The sequence below is a fragment of the Otolemur garnettii genome, unplaced genomic scaffold (assembly GCF_000181295.1).
Source record: "Otolemur garnettii isolate 467f Iridium unplaced genomic scaffold, OtoGar3 scaffold00079, whole genome shotgun sequence".
Classification (NCBI taxonomy): domain Eukaryota; kingdom Metazoa; phylum Chordata; class Mammalia; order Primates; family Galagidae; genus Otolemur; species Otolemur garnettii.
Genome location: NW_003852474.1, coordinates 3,162,880 through 3,173,123, shown reverse-complemented (window position 1 = coordinate 3,173,123; position 10,244 = coordinate 3,162,880). Strand labels below are relative to the sequence as shown.

Here is a 10,244-nt window from a genome sequence, read left to right as displayed (position 1 = left end):
TTGGTCTGATTTATCTGAATAATCCCGCCACTTTCCATTTGCTTTTAGTAGAGACTCAAGGCAAAGAAAAAATGAGAATCTTCAACACTAAACATTATTCATATAAAATTCTATTTTTAAACAGCATCCAAGTTATTTGCCTCTGTTTTTCACCCCTGTATGAAAATACTATAAACACCGAGAACTAATCAAAAACCATCACACAGGCTGGATTTTTTTAGATAGCTTTCTCTTGTTTCATGGACCTTTTCTGTTTTACTAGGGGAAAAATAAAAACAATTAAACGGAGCACATATGCAGACACCACCACTGTCTTCTGCTTGCTGCAGGTTGAGGTCATGGATAAGCGGTAGCAAGCTGCTTCTGATCTAATTGTGAATTCCTCTCATGTGTACACAGGCTTCAGCCCAGGGATAACAAGGATTTTTGAACTTTGGGGGAAAAAAAGAGGAAGACTCATAATAAATATTTTACTGTCTAGTCAACCCAATTTATGAAGCCTGATTATCTCCTCCAGCCTCCGGAGATTGCTACCGGAAATCTCCCAGATGTGCCCCTCCCACCAGACTCACCACTGTCTGGCAGGGGGGCAGCCAGGCAGCATCTGCACTCGGGGAGCCCCACTGCCTAGGAAGACAGAGAGGGAGCCACCTGAACGTGGTGACACCCCTGCCTGCTGACCATTACACCACTCCCCGAATTGGGTTTGTGGACCAGTGATTGACCCAGGTCTCTTCTGCCCAGCTCTTCCAAGCTGTGAGGGTCAGGGAATATGTGGACCTGAGGAAGCAGAGAGCCAATCCCCCTCACCTCCCTGTGTCAATAGATCTGGTGAAACTATGGTGCCACTGAAGGAATATTGTAGAAGTACGGGACCTGGGCCCTTTGTGTGGGCCCAGCCACTCTGTTTCTCTTCCTGAGTCCCACGGTTTTCAGTGATGATAGAACTCTGTATATTTGTGTTATTTGCTGTTGGTACAACTTTGAAACTTCATATTGGTATCTGAATTTGATTATATTATATATAACATATATAATAATTGTTTTCACAGGGGCACTTGTTCTTCCCCTTGAGGTCACACCTGTGTATTTCAGTTCGTCCTTCCACAGTCTATTCCTTGGACGTGATCCCAGTGGCTGTGCTGTAGTGCACACCATTGGTATAAGAGCACTTGGGCCTAATGAAAAATAAGACAAAACTTAACATCCTGATGAAAGATTATTCTGCCACGTTGGTCTTTGGGAGTCAGAGCAGCCCAGCTAGAATTCTTGAAAGAGTAATTCCAGAATAATTCCCGTTTGGGTTTTCTTTCAAACCACAAAGCCAAAAGTTTGAAGATAACTTTGATGCTCCTATTGCATAAGGCACACAAAAAGGTTGCGGCACAGAGTGTCATCTTTGCAGTTGTCTGCAGAGCCTCTGCAGGCCCTAACTTAATTCTGAAGGACAGGAAAGCTGAGTTCACACAGGAGATTAGAATGTGCCGAGCACAGTACCTCAGCGGATTCAGTGGGTTCATGTTTGCTTGGCAACCTCTGAAAAGAGAGAAGCTTGGGGTTATTCTGTATATTTCATTTTTTAATCCCAATTTTCAAAGGCTAAGGAGATTCTAGTACAGTCAGTGATGACATAGTACTTATTATATACTGACCATGCTTTGCAGACCATTTGTGTCTAATCATGATCAAGTTTTACTAAAAATAGAATTAAAACATGAATGAAATAGAAATCATTTTCTAAGATACCAGATTTCTGTTGTGTGTTTCTCATAAGAAAGTCTATGTAAGCCCCATAAAGCTGAATTATTAAAACCAGCATTTCATAATACTAGTACAAAGACTAAACTATTTTACCCATAAAGTAAGAGTTGTAGGCAGACACTTATTTATGTACTTTGATATTAATGAGGAGGAAAAGGTTTTTGATCAAAAATAAAAAAAAAAAACACTCTTCTAAAGCAAAAGGTAAAACAAGATCCAACCGCCAATATGTTTAATTAGGAAATGTCCAAACCAGAGTTTTGAATTTTTTTCAACCAGCTTTTATGACTCTCTAATAGAAAGATTTATATAAATTTTTGCTTTTAGGTATGGCATTTTCATTACCCACTGTGATACATAACTAATAATAGTGAAGTATAATTATAACAGTGTTTAGAAAATACTTGTGAGATAGCATCTTTTGGGGGACTGTGGGCTACTCACACTCTCTTTGCCCCCACACAGCCTTCTAGAAAGCAGCACTCAGAGATCACTGTATTAGAGAAGGTAAGACTGGCTTGGCACAGTGGCTCACACCCATAATCCCAACACTTTGCGAGGCTGAGGCAGGAGGATCACTTAAGGCTCAGAGTTTGATACCAGCCTAGGCAATAGTAAGATCAACATCTATACATAAAATAAAAATAAAAATAATTAGTGGCACACCCCTATAATCCCAGCTACTTGGGAGGCTGAGTAACAAGGATTACTTGACACTTGAGCCCAGGAGTTCAAGCCTCCAGTGAGCTAGAATCATACCACTGCACTCTAGCCTGGGCTACACACTGAGACCCTGTCTCAAAATAAAAGAAAAGAAGAAGAAAAAGAGGAGGAGGAGGAGGAGGGAGAAACATATCTCATGCTTTATCTTCTTTCAATTTTGTTCCATGCTGTTTTTCCCTTATTTATAATCTAATTCTTTAGACATTCCTCTCTGAATGGAACTGCTTGTACCTATAAATACGGCATTGATCAGATGGCCTTACTCAAGATTGAAAAGTCTAAAAAAAATTGTAGAGTATAGTTCGACTTTTAAAATAAAACTTCTACCCTTTCAAATGTCTCATGAGTGGGTCCATTGTCATGCTTTTCTGTTTTGTTGCTTGACTTTTTTTTTTTCACTAGTAACCAAGGATATTTTCAAGATCTGCATCTAAGTTTTATAGGCTCAGAAAGTGCCCAGGATGAAAGGTGAAAGGAGGCATCAGCATGTGTGAAATGTGGAGTTCCAGTTATTATTGTTTTAATATCATCTCTCTGAGGGTCATCAGACTGACCAGTTTCATGGGGGAAAAAAAGGAGCTTTGAATATATTTTCTGGAGGACACACAGGCAGTTACATAGGAATTTGAGAAGAGATTAAAAATAGAAAAGAGTCAGAAGACAATGCAGAGAAAGTTTTATAAAAGAATGGCTGGGTGATCATAAAAGAACTGAATCTTGTTCTCTGTAACAAGGCTTCCAATGATGGGAGCCAGAAGAATCAAATGTATTCAAAGAAATTAATGTGTCAAAATGCATAAAATATTGGAAAAAATCCTTACTAGACAATGACAGTGTTATCAAGGAGGGAACTGAGGGTTGGAAGAAAAATTTATCAGAATCCAGGAACTATACAAAGAATGGCACAATGACACCACATTAACAGAAAGGACAAAAAACCTGATATTACTCCATCCCACAGAAAAATCATTTGACAAGACTCAACACCTTTCATAGTTAAAAATATATATATTCAACAAACTAAGACTAGAAGGAAACTACCTCAGTGTAATAAAGGCCATATTTGAAATGCCCATCGCTAATAGTATCTCAGTGGTAAAAAACTTAAGCCTTTTCCTCTAAGATCAGGAATGAGACAAGGATGCCTACTCCTGCCACTTCGGTTCAAAATAGTACCAAATGTCCTAGCAAGAGCAATTAAGCAAGAAAAATAAAGTAAAAGCATCCAAACGGAAAAGGGAGAATTAATATTATCTCTGTTCATAGATAACATTATTTTACATATAACCCCCAAAAAAATTTTTTTAAAGATCTAATAAACAGGCTCGGCGCCTATAGCTCAACCAGCTAAGGCGCCAGCCATGTACACCTAAGGTGGCGGGTTCGAATCCCCGGCCCGGACCCGCCAAACAATGATGGCTGCAACCAAAAAATAGCCGGGCGTTGTGGCGGGTGCCTGTGGTCCCAGCTACTTGGGAGGCGGAGGCAGGAGACTCGCTTGAACCCAGGAGTTGGAGGTTGCTGTGAGCTGTAATGCCATGGCACTCTGCCCAGGGGGACAGCTTGAGGCTCTGTCTCAAAAAAAAAAAAAAAAAAAAAAAGATCTAATAAACAAATTCAGCAGAATTTCAGGATTCAAAATCAACACCCAAAAAAATCAGTTGTATTTCTTGTACACTAACAATACAAAATCTGAAGAAAAAATTAAGAAAACAATTGCATTGACAGTGTCAAAAAGAATAAAATATTTAGGAAAGAACCTAAACAAGAAGGTAAACAACTTGTAAACTAAAAACCAAAAACATTGCTAAAAATAAAAATCAAAGAACACACAAACAGATGAAAAGATATCCCATGTCCATGGATTGGAAAATGTCATTGCTACCCAAAGAAATCTACATATTCAATATAATCCCTACCAAAATCCCAGACATTTTTTGGGATTATTTTCCCATAAGTGGGAAAAAACATCCTAAAGTAGAATCTAAGGGACCTTAAGAAACCAAAACAGTTTTGTAAATGAAGGACAAAGTTGGTGGACTCACATTTCCTGATTTCAAAACATACTATAAAGCTAGAGAAATTAAAAGAGTATGGTACTTGCATAAAGATAGTCATATAGACTAATAAAATAGTAGACTAGAAAGCCCACAAGTAAGCCTTCACTTATATGGTTAAATGATCGTCTATGAGGGTGCCAGGACCATTTAATGGGGAAAGGACAGTCCCTTCAACAGATCAGTGCTGGGAAAACCGGATATCCACATATAAAACAATGAGGGCCTTTACCTTATAACATATGTAAAATTAATGCAAAATGGACTAAAGAGCTAAGCACAAACCCAAAACTACAAAAATTTTAGAGGGAAACCTTTATGACATCAGACTTGGCAATGGCTTTGAATATGACAACAAGAGCACAGACAACAAAAGCAAAAACACAGAAGTAGGACTATATCAAACTTAAATAAAAACTTTTGGGCTTTTAATAAAAACTTTTAAATAAAAACTTTTTCCAAGCCCAACTCAACAGAGCAAAAAGGCAATATATGGAATGGTATAAAGTATATGCAATCAAATATCTGATATGGGGCTAATATCCAGAATATATAAAGAACTACCACAGCTCAACAAAATCAAGTAACCTGTTTGAAAAATAAGCAAAGGACTCAAATAGACACTTCTGCATTGATGATAAACGAATAGCCAACCAGTATATGAAAATATTTTCAACATTATTAATCATCAAAGAATTGCACATCAAAACCACAATGAGATACTGCTTCATAACCATTAGGATAGCCATTACCAATAAATAAATAAATAAGAAATACGGGCAAGGGGATGGAGAAATTAGAAACTTTATGTGCCATCAGTGGGAATGTAAAAAGATGCAGCTGCTATCAAAAAATGATATGGCAGTTCCTTGAAAAATACAATGAAATGTCACTTCATACCCATTAGGATAGCTATCACCAAGAAAAAAGGAGAAAGAGAACGAGAGGAGGAAGGAGGGAGGGAAGAGGAGACAGAGGAAGGGAGGGGGACAGGAAACAAGTGTTGGCAAGGAACTCTTATATACAACTGGTAAGATTATGAAATGGTACAACTGACGTGAAAAACAGAATGGAGATTCACCAAAAATTTAAAAATAATAATTACCACTTCTGAGTATGCATCCAAAACATTTCAGTAGAAGGAAGATTTGAATAGAGAGTTGCAAACCCATATTCACTGAACCATTATTCACAATAGCCAAGAAGTGGAAGCATCCCGGATGTTCATCAAAAGATGAATGGATAAAGAAAATATGGCATATACATATGATATCAGTCAGCTTTAAAAAGGAAAGGAAGCGGCAGGGTTTGAAACATGGCGGACCAGCAACAAACTACCAACACTGTAGAGGAGCCTCTGGATCTTATCAGGCTCAGCCTGGATGAGCGAATTTACGTGAAAATGAGAAATGACCGAGAGCTTCGGGGCAGATTACATGCTTATGATCAACATTTAAATATGATATTGGGAGATGTGGAAGAAACTGTGACTACTATAGAAATTGATGAAGAAACATATGAAGAGATATATAAATCAACAAAACGGAATATTCCAATGCTTTTTGTCCAAGGAGATGGTGTTGTCCTGGTTGCCCCTCCATTGAGAGTTGGCTGATACAAAGAATTTATCACCAAGGAGACTTTGTCCAGTTGCCACTTTAAATGTGCAAGACATTCAAGAGAGAAACCTGCGTACATTGCTATATTAACAAATGACCAAGGATCTTCCACTCCTGAAATGAGTTAGTTGGTATAACTCACAACTCCTTAAGCTACATGTCATTTTTATTTTTCTCCAACATTTCCAATGAATGTGATCACCAAGGTCAGAACTTTTTTCAAAAAAAAAAAAAAAAGGAAAGGAAGCCTCCCACATGCCACAACATGGGTAAACCTTGAAAACATTATGCTAAAGTAAGCCAGTCACTGAGGGATAAATATTGTCTGATTCTACTTACGTGAGGTACCTAGAGTACTCAAACTCATTGAACAGAAAGTGGGGTGGTGGTTCTTGGAGCTCAGAGGGAGTGAAAAAAAGGTGGTTGTTGTCTGATAGGTGCAGGGCTCTAGATTTGCAAGATGAAAACATTCTGGAGATCTGTTCCCCAGTAGTGTGAATATAACTAACACGACTAAACTGTACCCTGAAAAATGGTTAAGATGGTGAATTTTACGTTCAGTGCTTTTGACTATATAATTGTTTTTTTAATTTTTGAATTTCTTTTGAAAAAGTTGGTTGAGAGAAGCCCAGGGCAAATGAATCTGCGTTTGTTGGGAGGAAGGGGACAGGGGTTCAGGGGAACTAAGATTTTTTGAGGCAATGGGGGAAAGGGGGGAAACTGCAATGAAGGAGCACAAAAATGAAATCACCTCTCTGGAGGACAGGGCCCCCACTGGGGACTAGCAAGACCCCAAGTGCACTTGATGGAGAAACTGCTAAAAACGGCATACAGATGTTTCCTGCTCAAGAGTTCCAGTTTTCAATTTGAATAAGCCCATGAAACTATACACAAAAGCTGAGCCTTGGCTTTTCTGCATCACTTCTTCTAATTTGAAAGAAAAACAGCTTGAATGTGCAAGAATGTGTGATTTTCAACCCTAAACCAGAGCAAGCAATGAAAAGATCTGATTGGTATCAATCCATGATAAAATGTGTATCATTCATTCATTCAACAAACCTTTCTTCTTTGCCAGGCACTGCTATAGGTGCTGGGAATAGGGGACTGGTTAAAAAACTCTTTGGCCCCATGGGAATTGCATGTTAGAGGCACCATCAGGTGCATTCTGTTCTATAACACTGGTATTCACGTACCATGTAGGCTGTGTATCTCTATCAGCTTGCTTTTCTATGACTTGTAGAAACTGGTGAACTGGCTGGGTGCAATGGCTCATACCTATAATCCCAGCACTTTGTAAGGCAGAGTCTGCCTCACAGGATTGCTTGAGGCCAGGAGTTGAAGGCCAGCTTGAGCAAGAGTGAGACCCCATTTGTACAAAAAGAAAGAGAGAGGAAGGAAGGAAGGAAGGGAGGAAGGAAGGAAGGAAGGAAGGAAGGAAGGAAGGAAGGAAGGAAGGAAGGAAGGAAGGAACATAAAATGAAAGCACCTACTTGTAGTCCTACCTACAAGAGAGGCTGAAGCAGGAGGATCCCTGGAGCCCAGGAGTTTGAGACTGCAATGAACAATGATGATGACATTACACTCTAGCCCAGGCAACAGAGTGAGATTTCGTGTCCAAAAATAAAAGGTAAACTCCTGATGCCTTGGGCCCATCCTATCATGACCATTCCCCCTTGGCAATAAAATACTGGTGTTTTGTACAGTTGGGGACCAAGATGTTCAAGGCCCAAATGGCGGCAGAATTGATGGACATCCAAGCAGAGGCTGGGACCACACAGAGAGGAGAGGGGTTGGAACTAACATGTGATTTAGCACTTGGTCAGCTGAGTAAAAGTCCTAATCAAGTAACATGAATCACACCCATGATCCATGAACATGGGTGAACACAAGGGTAGCTCAGAGAGCAACAGCAAAGCCTGCCAGTGAGGGAAGGAGCAAAAGAAACTATGAGAGAAAACAGTTTTCAATTTATTTGTAGCAGCAAATCTTCTATGATTCACAGGGACCCAGGGGGCAGCTGGACCTAGCATATCACTATGGAAAGAAGCCTTGCCCTTGAGGAGAGACGAAGAGTTTGTAGTGCCCTTGAAACCCAAAGTTAGACTTAGAAAACCCTCCCCTCCCCACTACCACTCTACCAGTCACCAAAGGACCTCTGTGAGATGTGGGAAGAAAATTTTAAACCTTCTACATTTTTAAAAATCTCATCCCTTTGAGTTTTCACCTTTTTGTATATTTTTAAATGTATACAAGGGGCTACAATTAAGTTTGTGAACTCGTCCTAGAAAAAGTGCCACATACCCCATCACTGAATATCATTATAGTCACCTTCTAAGTACCCCCCTTGGGAAGCTCTGCACCCACACCAGCTCCTAGTCCACCCTTGAAACAAATTTTGGAACTCTTTTTCCGGAATGACCATCAGAGCTATTATCATCATACCAGGGCCGACAATTAAGTTCTCAAATGTGCCACCATATGCTTGTGTTGGCAGCACTGCACAAACAACTTGGTAAGGTTTCATAACTTTGGTATAACAGATGTGTCTATATGAGCTGTGTTCATGTCAACATGTGGTGGTATCTTGTTGAATGGCATTCGTTATTTTTGTTGTGTGGTTTTGTATGCCATACAATGACAGCTCCAATGACCCCTCCAGAAAAAGAATGCCAAAATTGCTTTGAAGTGTGGACTAGGCAGTGGTGTGGGTGCAGAGCTTCCCAAGGGGAGTACTTAGAAAGTGACCATAGTGATATTCACAATGAGGTATGTAGCACTTTTTCTGGGATGAATTCACAAACTCAATCATCAGAACCAGTATAATCTAATAATGCAATAGTACATGTAAGTATATAAATGTATAAGTATGTGTATATTGGGAATATTTTATTCATAAGGATGAATAATCAAAAAAAGTTTGGTAATCACTGCTCCAGGCAACCTATTCTACCGGTGTTGAACATTCTACCGCCTTTGCAATGGCATCTTAGGGACCCATTGTAGGGGTAGACCGTTACTTGTTTTATCAAACCTACTGAAGGACATTGAGCTGGTTTCCAGATATTTGTAGCAGCAAGCAACATCTTTACATTAGTTTTCTGTAGGTTAAATATCCAGGATGTGAAGATGCAGGGTCAAAAGGCAGGCAAATTTTAAAATGTGATCTCTGTTGCCAGATTTCCTATCAAAAATATTGACACCGATACTAAAGAACCCCCCTCTACACCACCTTACCACTACCAGAGATTCCCATATTTTTTCTTTCCTTTTTTTTTTGAGACAGATTCTGATTCTTTTGTCCCCCAGTCATGTGCCATGGCGTCATAGCTCACAGCCACCTCAAACTCCTAAGCTCAAGAGATCCTCTTGCCTCCTCTTCCCTAGCAGCTGGGACTATAGGTACCTGCCACACACCTGGCTAATTTTTATAATTTTAGTAAAGACAGGGTCTCCCGCTTGCTCAGGCTGGTCTCCAACTCCTGAGCTCAAGCAATCCGCCTACTTCAGCCTCTCAGAGTACTAGGACTACAGGTGGGAGCCACCATGCCAGGCTAGGATTTCCAATTTTTTTATACTGTCAGTTAAATAAGCAACTACAAAGTGACATCATGTTTAAATTAACAGTGTATTTGCACCAATTAGTTGCAGGGTTGACCATCCCCCTCACCATGCTCCATGCTCATTACAGCCACTGTATTATTGCCCGTTTTTACATGTCCTCTTCATTTCTCACTGTTCAGAGTTGCATTCGCTGGAAAGAGGTTATTACGGTGGAGACGTTAACTCTTTGCCCATAGCAAAAAAGAATACTCTTCCTCAGTTCATTTTGTTCTATCTTTTTAAAATTTTACTTGTAGCGCTCTTGCCATGCAAAAGTTTTACATTTTAGGCAATTCTATCCAATTTTAGCCACATTAATCAATTTTTTTGCTTTAGATTTTTCTGTTAGAAGCACCTCTCTATGCACAGTTAATAGGACACTTGTCAGGGTTTTCTTCTGACATATTCACAATTTCTTCTTTACACATTCACATATTTTATTCTTCTGGAATATATTTTGAAGGAGTGGGGGGACACCCAGCTT

The 10,244-nt window shown here is 39.5% G+C and overlaps 1 pseudogene across 1 annotated transcript; it reads left to right on the top strand.

The window, feature by feature from the left end:
- The first annotated feature begins 5,848 nt into the window (after positions 1 to 5,848).
- LOC100945695 lies at positions 5,849 to 6,366 on the top strand (annotated as a pseudogene). The gene has a single exon (XR_001161478.2). The product of XR_001161478.2 is annotated as a U6 snRNA-associated Sm-like protein LSm3 pseudogene (transcript).
- The last annotated feature ends 3,878 nt before the right edge of the window (positions 6,367 to 10,244 follow it).